General features: G+C 40.5%; 1 pseudogene; it reads left to right on the top strand.

Moving 5' to 3' along the window:
* Positions 1 to 12,655: 12,655 nt before the first annotated feature.
* On the top strand, positions 12,656 to 13,469 carry LOC141126498 (olfactory receptor 51E1-like; annotated as a pseudogene).
* The last annotated feature ends 1,400 nt before the right edge of the window (positions 13,470 to 14,869 follow it).

Raw genomic sequence — 14,869 nt, forward strand, 5'->3', positions numbered from 1 at the left:
GGTAACATCAATATTCTACATTCACAGACCAAGAACCACCAAATATCACATAATAAATCAAGAAGAATAACTCCCGACTAATGTAATTTCACCACCGATATGTCCAAAGGAATGCAGTATTTATGTGTATTTATGTATAAGAGGGTTCCACACATGGCAGCACAGTGGCTTAGAGGTTAGCATTCCCGCCTACTAGCACTGAGTTTCTGGTTTCAGATCCCAAACATGCCACTTCATGTAGAGAAGTTCTGTTCTTCCTATGTTGTTAAACATAACTCCTGACTCAGGTTCTTCCCTAAATTATGTCTAAATGTAATATTTATGTGTAGAAGGGTTTCACCACCATTGCAAATTGTGTCATATGTTTTCCATGGGCAAGGACTATAATCAGCCTTAACATTGACCCACCAGCACTAATTGAAGCTTCTTAGAAAGCCAAAACTCAAAAAATGACATCTGTTCATCTCTCAGCATGCTAATAGTAATCAGCCATACCCAGCCTTCAAAACAGATGGCATATGCCAGAAACAGGTTGTTCACTGGCTCTCTGGCCTTCCACAGTACATCTGCATTGATTAACTTCTTGCACCCCTTGGACTTAGGGAAGTTTGACACCACAGAGATGCAACCAAAAAACATGGAATGGCATGGTGGTTCACAGCCTAGCATTTCTGCCTTGCAGCGCTGAGTTTCTTAGTTTGATTCCCAATCCTGCTACCTGGCTAGAGGTTTATATGTTGTGGTGTTAAACTTTCTTTTTCTCTATTGCTAACATTTTTGATGGGTTTCACATAATGGAACCCCAAGAAATCACATTATAAATCAAACAAGCGTTTGCACCAAATCTAGAACTGGGGTGTTTTTGCCCAGATATGGTTGTATACATCTGGTGTGATTCTGCACACATATTATAATGTTGTATGCTTATGATGAATGACGAATGTGCTTTGTCACCAATTTGTGTGAAGCACCCCCCCACAAAGTTGTCATTTCCTTTTTTAGACCCTCTACATGCCCAACAACATACAAGTTTGATTTGGAGGTTTTTGGGATCACTGATTATGGGCAGAGCCTTGGACATGTATTATTTTGAGCTTTATCCTGCCCAGATATCAATGCTGAGGCATTTTTTCATTTGTAAAGAACGTGTATTCCTAATGAAAGGGTGTGACCACTTGAGTCCTACCTCAAGAGACAGAATCAATTACACTGGTGGGTGTGTCCTTTACTGGGTGGAGGTGAGCAAGCTTAGTTAGGTTATTTAAAGGCCTGCATTTGTGGTGGGTGTTTGGCCTAAGAACAGGCCTGAATTTTTCTTACAAAAATGGCTTCTTGCCTCCTGACTCAAGAGTGGGTGTCATGTACGCCTAGGCTTTTGGTTGAGGGGTATTCTAGGGTCCCCTCTTCTAGGGGGACCCCTGGATAAACGAGAGACCAAATAAAGGTAGAACCAATAAAGGATGTCGCCATGTTGCGGGGTTCGATGTGTTTGTGAAATTCTATGAGAATACAGGTAAAGCCTGAATACCGTGGTGAAGTGGGTCTGAAGACGATCGCTGTGGATGTTACAAAAGTTGCTGAATTAACAGATCGGTGATATATTCGCTCTCTAGGATTTTGTGGCCAGTGGTCAAAACGATGTTTCTTTTCATTTTGAGGAAACATGTCAAGTTGCATATGAGAATTGGGTGAAGACGGATCTGGGAGGGAATATGTTAAATAACAAAAAAAAGTGGATATTGGGTTGATATGTGCAGAATGAAAAAATGTGTTTAGTTTAGTTTCAAATCATTATTTACATAAATTTGCTTAGTTAAATTAGTTTAATTTGTTTTCCGGATTCATTTTGTTTTTTTGTTTTCGAATCGTTTCGAAAAGTTTTCAAATCAATTTCGAATAGTTTTCGAATTCAAAAAGTTTTTGAATCAATTTTGAATAGTTTTCAAATTCAAATAGTTTTCAATTTCAAAAAGTTTTCCAATTTACAAAAAGTATAAAAATAGAATAGAAAATAAAGGAATAGAATAGAAAAATAAATATTTTTACTATTTGAATTCAAAAAGTATTCAAAAAAGATTAGAAAACTATTCGAAAAAACTATTCGAATTTCGTCCGAATTCAAATTTCGTTATTTCAGATTTGTTTAAATACTATTTAAACTATTCTAATTTGGAAATTCGGATACATCCGAATTTCCAAATATAGAAAATTTGTCAGAATATTAATTTGAAAAGAAACGAACTGCACATGTCTAATATTGGATTACAAATAGATGTGGGTTTTGGGGTGTGCACGATTCCTAACCCTGCACACCCCACTAAGGCTGTTTGATGTTTGCTTCTAAATCTCACATGTTAGACTTACAACTGCTATATAATGGTTGAGATAAAAAGGAATGCTCCTACTAATTCATTCCTGCTGTGTGTGTCAATGTAGTTTGTGTGCTGCCTTTTGTATAATTTTATCTTGTTTTGCTTATGATGTAATTTTTTGGGGGTTTGGGGTGAAGACTTCTGATCACAAAAAAGGTTAGTCATGCTTGTTATTAGCTTCATTTGTATCCCTGTATTTCTAATGTGATTTGTTTAATGTGTATAATTTTTTAGTGTCCTACCCTTGTAGATTGTACGCTCTTTTGAGCAGGGCCCTTCTAACTATTATCAAATGCTGGAGCATAATTTCCATGCCTTTTTTCTGTTTGGCCCAAGTACATTAATGTAAGAAATGTTTATACTAATGTTGAAATAAAAAGTTGATTGTTTTTTGCTTTGATTGACTTCTGCAGACTCGAAAGAAAAACCCCTCAAAAATAAAAAAACAAAAAAAAACGATCTCCAAAGCTAAAATTCAGGGCTCTATTAATTATCTTGTGGACTACGTAAGCCATGAAATATGTCAACTGAAAAACACCAAATTAAGCAAAAAATATCCCAAAAACAGTTGTTTAAAAAAAATTGGTGTGCCCCCCCCCCCCCCAAAATCCGTGATAAGCCCTTAAGGTCTGGTATGGAATTTAAGGGGAACCCCACACCAAAAGTTAAAAAAAAAATGCCGTGGGGTCCCCTCCAAAATACATACCAGACCCTTATCAAAGTATGCAGCCTGGAGGTCAGGAAAAGGGGGGGGACACGAACAAGCACCCCCCCTCCTGAATCATACCAGGCCACAGGCCCTCAACATGGGTAGAGTGCTTTGGGGTCCCCCCAAAGCACCTTGTCCCCATGTTGATGGGAACAAGAGCCTCTTCCTGGCAACCCTAGGCTGTGGTTGTTGGGGTCTGCGGGCGGGGCTTATTGGAATCTGAAAGCCCCCTTTAACAAGGGGACCCCCACATTCCACTCCCCCTATATGAATGAGTACTACCCATTCACCAAAAAAAGTAGTGTAGTGAGGCAAAAGACAGTAGCCAGTTTTTGACATTTTACTTAAAAATGTTTTCTTCCCCGCTTCTTCCTCTGGTCTTCTCCTTCTTCCTTCGGTCTTCCTTCGGCTTCTTCTTCCCACGCTTCTTCTTCCATTCTTCTTCTTCATCTTACTCCGCCACCGTTCCCGCCATGACCCACTGAACATGAAAAATTACCCTCCTCCAACGATGCGGCCAGCCGATCTGTCCGCTTCCGTAGCGCACATTTCATATATATAACTATGGGGTGTGGCCACTGGATGACATCATCCAGAGACCCCGCCCCATTGTGACATTACAGACTCATCATGCCCCGGGCGGTGAAGTCACAGTCATGCACCCCATCACAGCATCGGAGGAGATTTGTTGTTTAATCTTCAGTGGGAGCGGCGGCGGAGGAAAAAGAAGGAGGGGAAGAAGAAGCTGGAGGAAGAAGGAGAAGACCGGAGGAAGACCGGAGGAAGAAGCAGGGAAGAAGAAGACATTTTTAATAAAGGAATTGTCAAAAACTGTCTATTGTGATTTCTACTTTTTGACACTTTTTTGGTGAATTGGTAGGGGTACAATGTACCCGATACCCATTCACATAGGGGGGGGTGGGATCTAGGGGTCCCCTTGTTAAAGTGTATTTCCAGATTCCGATAAGCCCCCCCATCCGCAGACGCCGACAACCACAGACTAGAGTTGTCAGGAAGAGGTCCTTTTCCCCATCAACATGGGGACAAAGTGCTTTGGGGGGACCCCAAAGCACCCTCCCCGTGTTGAGGGCATATGACCTGGTATGGTTCAGGAGGGGGGGTGCTCGCTTGCCCCCTCCCTTTCCTGACCTCCAGGCTGCATGCTCGGATAAGGGTCCGGTGTGTATTTTGGCAGGGACCCTACGTCAATTTGTTTTTACATTTTGCCAATTTTTTCGTTGATTTTTTATCTATATTGACGGGAGCAGGCAATACATTACAGCCGCGAGCAAGTTTGTATTACATTTTTTCCTTTAGAAATGTCATTTTGCTGTGGCACTGTTATACACATCAGCCAGATGCGCCACTTTACAGACAGACTAAGGGCACCCCAGGCGCGCTATTTAAAGGAATTTTTAATTTTTATTGTTTCACTTTAAACATTATTAAAATCACTGCTCCTGTAAACTTGGTAGTTTAAAAAAAAAATTGCATTGATACATGTCCCCTAAGGCATACACTTTTATTATGGCAAATAGCAAATAAGTTGCAAGCACTGAACTTATTCTCTTTGGAGAAGAGACGCTTGAGAGGGGATATGATTTCAATATACAAATACCATACTGGTGATATTACTTTTACGCAGAAGAGAGTTTAACAAGATTCGTGGCCACTCATTAAAATTAGAAGAAAAGAGGTTTAACCTTAAACTACATAGAGGGTTCTTTACTGTAGGAGCGGCAAGGATGTGGAATTCCCTTCCACAGGTGGTGGTCTCAGAGGGGAGCATTGATAGCTTCAAGAAACTATTAGATAAGCACCTGAACAACAGCAACATACAGAGATATACAATGTAATACTGACATATAATCACACACGTAGGTTGGACTTGATGGACTTGTGTCTTTTTTCAACCTCACCTACTATGTAACTATGTAAAAATAACTTGCATACAAGCCTTCGAGCCCCAACTATTCCAGCATATGCGACCAGACAGACATGTTCGCCGGCAATAGCGCGCTTTCCATTTGCATGTCCGCCCAGTTTCTGAGAGTTGAAGTCCTAATTGGCTTTAATTGGGCACTATTTTCATGGACTGCAGGATCGCATGTTGGTGCTATAGTAAATGACCCCCCATGTCTGGAGTCCATACCTCTCTTAATACAAGAAAGGACTTTGCACGCTTTGTTAACAGCTTGGCATTGCATGTTATTATTAAGTTTATGGTCTACCAAAACCCCCAGATCCTTCTCCACTATGGATCCCCCAGTTGTCCTCCCCTTAGTATGTATGATGCATGCATATTCTTAGCCCCAAAGTGCATACATTTATATTTATCAACAATAAACCTCATTTGCTACATAGTCTCCCAAATAAACAGTACATTGAGGTTGGTTTGTAAGTTGGAGACATCCTATAATGACGTTATTTCTCTGCATAGCTTGGTGTCATCTGCAAAGACTGAAATTTTATTTTTAATACCAGACCCTATATCATTTATATGGTGGGGTAAACCACTGATAACCTTTAGACCATTCAGAGTAAGAATCATTAACCACTACTCTCTGAATTCTGTCTGTTAGCCAGTTTTCTATCCAATTAACAAACTGATTTTTCCAGGCCTGTACACTTTACCTTACACATGAGCCAGGTGTGGGAAACTGTTTCAAACGCTTTTGCAAAACCCAAGTTTTCCACGTCCACAGCCACCCCTCTGTTCAAGGTTTTACTTACATCTACATTAAAAGAAATCGGGTTTGTTTGACAACTTCTGTCTTTCATGAATCCATGCTGTCTGTTGCCTAAAATATTTTTTACAGCAAGAACTCATCTATGTGGTCTTTTATTAATCTCTCCAGTATCTTCCCGACTATAGAAGTTAAACTAACAGGTCTATAGTTACTTGGTAAAGACTTTAATCCCTTTTTAAATATAGGCACCACAATGGCCCTACGCCAATCCATTGGTACTATTCCAGTCATTAACGAGTCCCTGAAAATTAGGCTTGGCTTTGGAAAATTGGCTTTAAAATGACAGAGCTCAATTCTTTTAGGATCCGTGGGTGGATTCCATCTGGTCCACGTGCTTTATCCACCTTTATTCCATCTGAATATTTCTCGACCATATTACTTTTGAGTCATTGTGGATCATTTGGGGCTGTGTCACTATCACCCTTACTATGGACTTGAGCTCCCTCATGCTCCTTTATATACACAGAGCTGAAGAAAGTATTTAATAAATTTGCCTTCTCTTTGTCCCCAGTAACCCACTCTAGATTATTTTGTAAAGGGCCTACATGCTCAGACCTGACCTTTTTACTATTAATATATTTGATGAATTTTTGGGGGTTTGTCTTACTATCTTTTACAATCTGTTGTTTGTTATGAATTTTTGCATCCTTGATTTCCTTTTTACATATTCTGTTATATTCTTTGTAACATTTAAATGATGGTATTGTTCCTTCATTTTTATATTTTTAAAAGCTCTTTTCTTATTATTTATAGCTTTTTTTAACTTTGGCCGTGAGCCACATAGATTTTAATGCACCTACCACCATGCTATATTTCCCACCATGTTAAGGAATGCCTTTCCTGGCATGTCACCATAATATCAGAAAAAACAAAAAGACCAATGTTTAAACACAGATAACCAGTAAACAGTTCAAGTAAAGTAATCAGAGTAAAGGGCTGGCATCAGTCCTCTCATAGTTCACCTAGACAGGCAAGGTTCAGTGTTCTGGAACTGTACATTCTCTTTAGAAGGATCAGGAGTGCTTGGATTACAGCTTCCTCTGTAGGATGGTCCATCCCAAGGCTCCTTCAGCTAAAATATTCTCTTTGCTGTTCGTCTTGCCAGAAGGTAGAAATGCAGGGACGGGTGCAATCGAGAACGAGTCAATAGAACACAGATGGACAAAGCAGGTAAGGTGCAACTGTTTGCGAGGTCTATATGGTTCCTCGGACACAGATGATTTCTGCTGGAAATGAGCACACCAATATTTCACGAGGGGTTATCATCACTCTGTGATGTGATAGAAGGTATATGGCCCTAATTGTTTCTGAGCTCTGGGTGTTCTGCCTCTGAAGGGTTCAAGAAGCATTAACAAGATACTGTAGCTGACTCGTTGACTGTTCAGTCATCAGTGACCAAGTTTTTCATAGAAGGAGGGATATGATCCATTCACGTGGAGCTTTCATGCCCACAGCTATGGGAAGGTGTGTGTTGTTGGAAGCTGGCAGAGGACTTAGGATTTAAACTAAAACAGCAGCACAAGGGATTGTGTGTTCCACAAACGAGAGTGAGCAGGCTGATTGGAAAAAAAAAAGTATTTTCTACACAAATGAGATGTATGGAGGAATCCCCCCGAGACATTGTATCCTGATATTGGGACTGCTTCCCTTATCAGTAAGAATACAGTCGATTGGCTGCAGCCACTGTTTGAAAAAAGTTTTTCAACTTTCCCATTCAACAGAAGTCAATCGAATGATTAACTTCTGATGAACAGGGGCGGCCACAAATGGAACCTGGTTCCCGTTGATCTGGACACATTTTGATCTGTCTCTAAAGCCTGACATACAGAGTGCAGTGCAAAAGAGTATGTAATGTGCAGCCTAGTATACAGAGTGCAGGGCTCAGGAGTATGCAACTTAAAACCCAGTGTGCATCCAGGAGTATAGTCCAGGGGCCAATAATATGTAACATGACTGTAAAAGGTATGTAACATAGGGTTGCCACCTGTCCAGGATTCACCTGGACAGTCCGGGTTTTGAATCATGTTCTGGGTTTCAGACTGCCTGATACCTGGACACATTGTGCAGCCTAGTCTGTGGCTCCCAGACAGGGTTGCTGGCTGCAGGTGTAAGCCAAGAGTATCTGTTACACTCTCTTCTACAGTGCCTAGATCCAGCATTGACAGTACCCCCCCCCCCGAGCAGTGATTTAATGATGCTTAAAGTGAAACAATAAAATAAAAAATTCCTTTAAATATAGTGCCTGGGGGTCCCCTTAGTCTGCCTGTAAAGTGGCGCATCTGTGCCATGTAAAGAACCTGCTGCAGCAAAAATAACATTTATAAAGAAAAAAATGACATTTTCCCTGAAAGTTATTTTTTAAACAATGGCTTAGAGAGCCAGTGTGTATGATATGGACCACGTCGACCTTTGCCCATGGACATAGATGCTGCTGGGCTGGCCCCCTCCTAGTGGCATGAGAATGTCTGCCTCTCCTTGTTGGCCTCCCAGACATGATGGGGGGACTTATGTCCCAAATGTAATAAAGATGGAGAAATGTGTAATTGGATGCTCTTTAACCACTTCTGCCCCGGAAGGTTTTACCCCCTTAATGCCCAAAGCACTTTTTACAATTTGGCACTGTGCTGTTTAACTGGTAATCGTGCGGTCACCCAATGCTGTACCCAAACAAAATTTGCGTCCCTTTTTTTCCCACAAATAGAGCTTTCTTTTGGTGGTATGTTATCACCTCTGGGATTTTTATTTTTTGCGATATAAATGAAAAAAGACAGAAAAGTTTGAAAAAAAATGATATTTTCTACTTTTTGTTATAAAAAAATCCAATAAACTCAATTTTTGTCATACATTTAGGCCAAAATGTTATCAGCCACATGTCTTGGGTAAAAAAAAATTCAATAACCATATATTTATTGGTGCTAATGTCAGGGTAGTACAACCCCCCCCCCCCAAATTACCCCTTTTTGGAAAGCAGACACCCCAAGGATTTTTCTGAGAGGTATGTTGAGCCCATTGAATAATTTATTTTTTTGTCACAAGTGATTGAAAAATGACAAAAAGTAATTTTTTAACACAATGTTTTCACTGAAATTATATATTGTTCACACATACCATGAGTATAGGTGGAATTACACCCAAAAATACTTTCTGCTGCTTCTCCTGAGTACGGGGATACCACATGTGTTAGACTTTTTAGGAGCCTAGCTCTGTACAGGACCCCGAAAACCGCCTTCAGGATTTCTAAGGGCGTAAATTTTTGATTTCACTCCTCACTACCTATCACAGTTTCGGAGGCCATGAAATGCCAAGATAGCACAAAACTCCGCCAAATGACCCCACTTTGGAAAGTAGACACCACAAGCTATTTGCTGAGAGGCATGTTGAGTCCATGGAATATTTTATATTTTGCCACAAGTTTCGGGGAAATTACAAAATTATTATTATTTTTTTTTTTTTTACACAAAGTTGTCACTAAATGATATATTGCTCACACATGCCATGGGTATATGTGAAATTACACCCCAAAATACATTTTTCTGCTTCTCCTGAGTACGGGGATACCACATGTGTGAGACTTTTTGGGAGCCTAGCCACGTACGGGACCCCGAAATCCAATCACTGACTTCAGGCTTTCTAAGGGTGTAAATTTTTGATTTCACTTCTTTACTACCTATCACAGTTTCGGAGACCATGAAATGCCCAGATAGCACAATGACCCCTTTTCTGAAAGTAGACACCCTAGGCTATTTGCTGAGAGGCATGTTTCAGGGGTTACTTTTTAGTAACACTTGAAGACATCAGACATAAGCTGAACAAAACGGCTTTGGGTATTGTTTGAGATACGTAGTTTCTGTTCAACTGGAACGCAGGTGGAGCGCTAACCGGCGATTCTTATACAATACATGCTGATTCCTGTCTTCTTTGATGTAAGTGCAATACAACCTTCTTTTTAAATAAATGACTTGAAATACTGCACTATGAGAGTATCCTTTCTTCTCCCTCCCTATATGGCAACACTGGAGCTTTGAATACGCTATCTATATATATATACTGAATGGATGACAGCAGCGGTTTGGATTCATTCCTGTGACCTCATGTTTAACAACTTATGGACCACCCATCGCAGTTTTATGTCGGCTGTTTGAAGGAGGATATCGTTGTTATGGCAGCAGCTAGCTGCCATAACCCTGGTATCCTTTTCTTCAGTGGGCAGTTCACTATAAGATAAAAGTGGTCTCTGCGGTGGATTCACAGCAAGATCACTTTTATCGGTGGCGGGAGAGGGGCCCCCCTCCCGCCATGCTCCGGTGCCCTCTGCTGCTTACCGGAGCCGTCGGCAGCAGTGGAGGCGATCGCGTTCTGTCTCCTGTTAGGTATGGAGATGAGTGAGGGGAAGATGGCCCCCACCCGTCTCCATAACAATGCAGGGCGGAAGCGACATCAAAGGTCACTTCCGCCCACAGCTCCTAAAGGGCCATTTTTTTTAATGATTCTTTTAAATGACAATTTTTTTTTTTTTTTTTTTATATTTTAGTGTAAATATGAGGTCTGAGGTCTTTTTGACCACAAATCCTTTATCACCCTGTACCTCAACAGGTGGAGAAGGTGGAAGAATTCTTCCAGAAAAAGGATTTCCATTAAATGGTTTGAGTAGTGATATGTGAAAAACAGGGTGACCCTTCATACTGTCAGATAGTATTGAGCAAAAGGTAACTGGGTTGATTTGAGCAAAAATCTGGAAACGTCCCACAAACCTTTGGCCCAGTTTAGCCGATGGAACATGAACCTTCACATGTTTGCAAGATAACCAAACTTTGTCACCCACATGAAACGTAAGAAGGGTGATATCTCGGTCCTTGCTGCAGCAATGATTGAGATATCCGAGCAGCTAACATGCCACTGGATTACTTTTACAGGATGTGGACGTGGGTCCTATCCCCCTTCTGCCGCTGCCACCGCCTTAACTGAGCTCTCCTGTGCAATCGGAGAGGCCAGTAAGGATGTGATCGGCAGCATCCAGCTCTAGGCACACAGTGCGAGGAACTGATGTTGTTCCTCCCACTGTGTGACATCAGAAACAGGAAGCGACAAGGATTTAATCACTTCCTGTTTAGGTTCTTTGTCCGTTGCCAACCAGGGAAGCAGCCGATCAGACCGATCTGTGTCTGATCGGCTGCATTGAAGGCCAGAGGAGAGATTTAGGGTCTAATAGACTGCAGATCGCTCCATAAAGGGGACCTGTTACGGCCCATGCTAATACAAGGGATCTTGTTTATCCCTTGTAATAGCAATAACGTTTATATGTATATAAAAAACAAAGTTAAAGTTACAGCTTTAAAACATTTTTTTAGTAATAAATTTTTTTTTAAATCGCCCCTGTCCCCCCATACTTGTGCACAAATGTGAATGCACATGTAGGTCCCACACACATAAGTAAACGGCGATCGCACCACACATGTGAGGAGCAATGTCAGATCAAGAGCAATATACAGGCCTCCCGTGTAACTCTAAACTATTAGCTTGTAAAGGCTTTTAAAGCATTGTTTAATGAGGATTTTTAGGTACCATAATTTGACGCCATTCCATGCAATTTTAAAACATGACATGTTTAGTATCTATTTACTCAGCATAACATCACCTTTTATATTCTATCAAACAATTGGGTATTATATTGTGTTTTTGTGCATTAAAATCCATTAAAGTGTATTTTTTCCAAAAAAATTGTGTTTGAAAAACTGTTGCCCAAATATCGTGTGACATAAAAATATGCAATGCCCACCATTCTATTCTCTAGGACATCTGCTAAAAATATATATATATATAATGTTTGGGAGTTCTAAGTTGTTTTCTAGCAAAAAAAAAAAAATGTTTTTTGAGATGTAGGAGAGGAATGCTAGAATTGGCCCGGACCGGAAGTGGAGACTTCCCGAACCATCAGTTCCACAGTTTGTTCAGCTGTGGGTTCAGAGAGTTTTTTTTCCAAAGGCTATAAAAGATATGGAAATTATATTGAATTAATGAGCCGGGTGTTCCTGGGTTACTGTCATTATAACAGGCATTCCTTTTTTTTAAAGGGAATGCTTTAGTATTCTGGGTATTGCTTTGGTTTACAGTATGTACTGTGCATGACTGCATGATGTATTGTTTTTATGTTTTTTTTTTTTTATGGTTTGTTAACATGAGGAGTAGGATAGAAATGTAATTGTGAATTTATTTTTGCAATGACAATAAATCGTATGATTGTGCATGATTGAATCAACAATGATCTCAAGCCAACAAAAGAGAAGAGACGTGTTTTATACCATTACTATGCAAAACTAAGGTTGGTTAAATTTTTAATTCAACATTTTTCATGTTTTATTTTTTTCATCTTTTGTCTCTCATTTTGAAAACTTGTTAAATTAATCGGCACTACTTCATTCCATTACTGACACTAATTAGGCCATCAGAGGCAGATGTGGTCCACTGGGAAGACTTGGAAGGAGTGACTGCAAAGTTTCTAAATTTAAATTATGAGTGAGGTGATATCTTTATGAAACCTATAAAAGCCCAACTGAATTCAAGAGAAAAGCAATGCGACAAAGTTCGCACTAGTATCCACAGGGGCTCTATTATTGGCCCTTTTCAATTCAAAGCATTTGCATTGAATAGAACATTTTAAGAATTGTTAATTTTGCAAGACATAAATCCAAGTCATGAGCTCATCTCTGAAAAATATCTCTGTAACCAACTTTGTTCTGGTGGGGCTTATTGAGATTGAATCATTTGGATATGTATGTGCTGTTTTGGCTCTCGCAATATTTTCAGTCACATTGTTTATGAGTTCTATGATTGTCTATGTAACCTGGACAGAGAAAAGCTTGCATGAGCCTATGTACATCTTAATATGCATCATGGTTATCAATGTGATGTTGGGAAATGCATCTTTTTTTCCTAAGCTGGCTTTTGACTTGTTGTCTGGATGCTCAACCATCTCAATCACAGGGTGTCTCTGTCAATCTTTCTGTATCGAGCTTTACGCAACCTATGAAATATTTATTTTTACGGTAATGGCATATGATCGATATCTGGCTGTAGGCAACCCTCTGAGATACCACACTCTGATGACCAATGCTAAAACTCAAACAATATCAGTTGTCATATATGTTTATGTAGTGGTGATAATATGTGTAAGTGTATTGTTGGTATCAAGGGTAACTTTTTGTGGGGTAAATGTCAGCAATGTCTATTGTGAAGTCATGTCTCTACAACCTCTTGCTTGTAGTGATATAACAATTAACATAATTTATGGAACGATTTTGACCTTGTTAAATTCGATTGGTTGCTTACTTGTTATAATGTACTGTTACATAAGAACAATTGCCATCTGTCTGAAGCTTTCTGCAGAATCCTCCCAGAAAGCTATACATACATTGATGACTCACATATTGGCCTTCTCTGTTTATGTTGTGACCCTCTTGTTCATTAATTTCAGGTACAGTCTAAGCACAGGTTCTGTATCAACCAAAGTAGATGTTATCATACCTTTGATTGGTACCGGCATAGCTACTTCTGTAAACCCTCTGATCTACGGAATAAGGACCAAAGCTCTCAGACAGAAAATTGTGTGCAACCTGCATAATTGGCAAACCAAAAGAATAAAATGATTTTTTTCTTTTTTCAGCAACAATCTTACCATTGTAGAGATGTGTTATTTTTCCAAGTTTCTTTTTACCTTTTTTGTGGATTCTGTAGGAAAGAGGACTGTAGTCCATCCTTTCAAAGTGTGCCTGTTAGTGTTCTCTATGCATGGACTGTACTGTTTCAGTCACTTGCTGCTTGAGCTTGCTCCATCCAGTGTGTTAGAGAAGTTCTATTCGTTTTATGGGTGGCTAGTTTAGTGTCAATCAGCAGGCTTGAGAAGAAGTGAAAGTAAAGGAGAGCCCAGTATCCAGTAGCTGCAGGTTTTAAAGACGTTTTAATTGAAGTCACAGCAATAAAATGAGGCCAGCTCGTTACGGGGGACTAAGGACTCCCCCTTCATCAGGGCTGCTGTTGAGAGTTATTAAAGAATGGTCCTGGTGGGGGCTGCCTTTGGCACATGGATTCGACTGATAAATGTCCAAACGCTGACTGTAGGTTCAGAGGTGTTGGCCTCATTTTATTGCTGTGACTTCATATAAAACGTCTTTAAAACCTGCAGCTACTGGATACACGCTCTTTTACTTTCACTTCTTCTCAAACATACACGGAGATGACCACAAGGCCGTACCCTGAGGTAGCAGCCCAGGCCCAAACAGGGCCCCACCACTACCTTTTCCTCAAACCGGGAAAAAAACCTCTGGGAGCAAACCCTTCCTATCTGCCCACACCCTTGCGTACCCTACAGCAGTGACTGATTGAGTCCGTCCAGCGCGATCTACACCTCCCCTTATAAATCAGCAGGCTTGGGGTCCTTATGAGATGGTTGAGAGGATTTTAAATATTTCAGATACTTCCTGGCAAATGGTCTTCTTTCCCGAGCCTCTGCCTGGTGATGATGCTAAGGTGAGAACTATCTTTCTCCCAATCCTTTGGGAGAGTTAGATTTCTTCAAGGATTTCCCCTACTGGCTGCAAGGGGTGTCCTCTGTTAGACCTAGAGGAAGTAAACTGCAGTGGTTTTCAAAAAGAGAGGTGGTAAATGTTGATTGAGTGAAAAGAAGAGATTAAAGCAGTATTAAGTATTTAAAAGAAAAAAAAAATATAATATACTTACTTGCTCAGTGCAATGGTTTTGCAATGGTTTTCGCACAGAGCAGCCAAGATCCTGGCCCCTTCCTTCTGCCCTCACAGCAAGCAGCTTGCTACCGAGCCACTTGTGTCTGTTCACACACGGAGCTGCAGTTTGTCCCGCACCCTCCATCTCCTGATTGGCTCACTGGCTGTGAATGACAGCAGCAGGAGTGTGAGTCCCTGGATAGCCAAGGCTCTCAAGGGCATCACTGGTATAAGTATTAGATTGGGGGTGCTGCACACAGAAGGTTGTTTACCTTCATGCATAGAATGCATGAAGGTAAAAAA

Source organism: Aquarana catesbeiana, linkage group LG02 (assembly GCF_042186555.1).
Source record: "Aquarana catesbeiana isolate 2022-GZ linkage group LG02, ASM4218655v1, whole genome shotgun sequence".
Lineage (NCBI taxonomy): Eukaryota > Metazoa > Chordata > Amphibia > Anura > Ranidae > Aquarana > Aquarana catesbeiana.